This window comes from Aplysia californica, unplaced genomic scaffold (genome assembly GCF_000002075.1).
Source record: "Aplysia californica isolate F4 #8 unplaced genomic scaffold, AplCal3.0 scaffold00699, whole genome shotgun sequence".
Classification (NCBI taxonomy): domain Eukaryota; kingdom Metazoa; phylum Mollusca; class Gastropoda; order Aplysiida; family Aplysiidae; genus Aplysia; species Aplysia californica.
The window spans coordinates 408694-410819 of NW_004797969.1; positions in this window are offsets into that span (position 1 = coordinate 408694).

Here is a 2126-nt window from a genome sequence, read left to right on the forward strand (position 1 = left end):
GGGGTTGGCATACTTAGTTGTAACAATAATCACAATTTGTGTTTTACCACAGGTATGCGCTTTTTATGGTTTCTTTACACAATTTAACTCTTTCCAAGTCTACCTGTGTTCATAAAAGCTGGAAGCTTCTTTCTTTATTGATCCTCTCAATGTTTTTAGCAACCCGTGCAGTCGGTCGTTACTCTTCCAGTAATGGTTATAATCTATTAGTTTTTGTTCAGGCCTACAAAAACGCTATTGTGATTTACCACAGGTGCGAGTTTTTTTTAACGGCTTTTTCGTACGATCCAACTCTATCCAAGTCTATAACACTTGTTCTTTACTTGTGTCGATGGGGGTGTTAAAGCACCTATATCTAATGGATAGCATTTTATATAGCATTTGATGGCATTTGTATAGCGCAAATCCCCGCTCAACAGCAAGCTATATGCGCTTCACAATATATACTATTACCCCAGCTGACATGAGAGCATTCTTAAACAGACTCAACTTCCTGGGAAGCATACAGTGCAAGCAGCCATTTATAGGCGCTACAACACTAACATACTGACAAAATCTTTCGCTGTCTATGGGCGGGTGCCTATTTCCACCTGGGTGAAGTGAGGAAAATTCGTGTAAAGTGCCTTTCCCAAGGACACAACGTCGGGATCGCGACTCGAACCCCCGACCCCGCAACCTCACGATTACGAGTCCGGTAGCCTAACTGCTAGGCCACCGACGCCACAAGTAAACAATATTATGTACTTTCAACCCCAGATATCTAATTGCAGTTTTCCCTCCTGTTGTTTGGCTAGTGATTTGGTGTTCCGTGCCAGCAGTTGCCGTGAGATGCATGCTAATCTGGATTAGAAATCTGTGTGTTGTTTTTTGTATGAGTGACACATTTTTCGGTTCAAGAACAATTAACTGATTTTTAGAAAATCATAATAGTGTTACCTTCAAATCATGAACCACAGTATCTCTTTGTGGCTAAACTGTATTTATATTCCAACTATTCTACTATTAAAATTGGAATAAGGTGCAGGGGAAACTAGAAAGAGGGATACCTTATTTTGCTTCCCTTCTCCCTCCCCATTCTCCACCAATCCCCTTCCATCAGGACCCAACACAAATGTACACAAAACAATTGTTAAACTGTTAAAAAGGAGTCAAGTCAACCAAGTTTTCTAACAGAGCTCACTAAATGGCGCATCATTCAACACAATTCAGAAAAAAAAGTGTGGAAACATCTTTCTTGATATTAAAAAAAATCCCATATTATGTTCTTATACATTTATCTGTAAACCATCTAAATGTCAAAATTCGTTGAGAAATAAAGACAAGAAAGAAGCGTTGCGTATTAGTAGTTGTTTGAAGGGGACTTTGTGCTATAATGACAAATTAAAACGTTTGGGTTTTTTTAAAGCAACAAAATAACTCGCTTGTAAATCTTTTTCTGGCGGATTTTGAAGAGATCACAAATAGAAGTATTATATAAAGACAAGATTGCATCATATAGTATTTTCTTTTCACGAAGAGGACAGACAAATAGCTGTCAGTTTTAACTGATCTTGTGTGCGTAGCCTACATACTTATAAATTAATGTGTCACGATGTGGTGGAATCAGGCGCTCGTCAATTTATGGGAATGTGGAGTTATTGATATCACCTGAAGGCTTATACTTTTGCCTTGCTGTTGATGAAAAAAATATTTATCTAGCTTGAATAGAATTTGAGATATTTGCGATTGAAGTGGGTGGGGTAGATCTAGTCTGGTTTCAGTGATTAAATTAATGAGAAAATGGCCGCCAATGTTTGTGAACTTCAATAGCTGAAGAAGCCTTGAATACTGATAATTACTCACTGTGTGCCTTTAAACAAGGATTTTCAGTAAAATTCACATGGAAATGTGTTTTCATATGAATATAAAAAATGTTCAGTCAGAAAAACAAAATTTTAATAAAAATTGCCAAACTGGTGGAAAAATGCCTTTTTCTTCTATTTCATTACTTTGACGAGCGCCTAATTTCACCATAGGTGGATGGTTGACGGGTGCTCTGGTGTGGTTTCCTATCCAACATCTATCGTCCTTATTTCCCCTTCTTCTTTTTTATATTTGTTACTCTCTTGTAACACCTCTAATGTGTC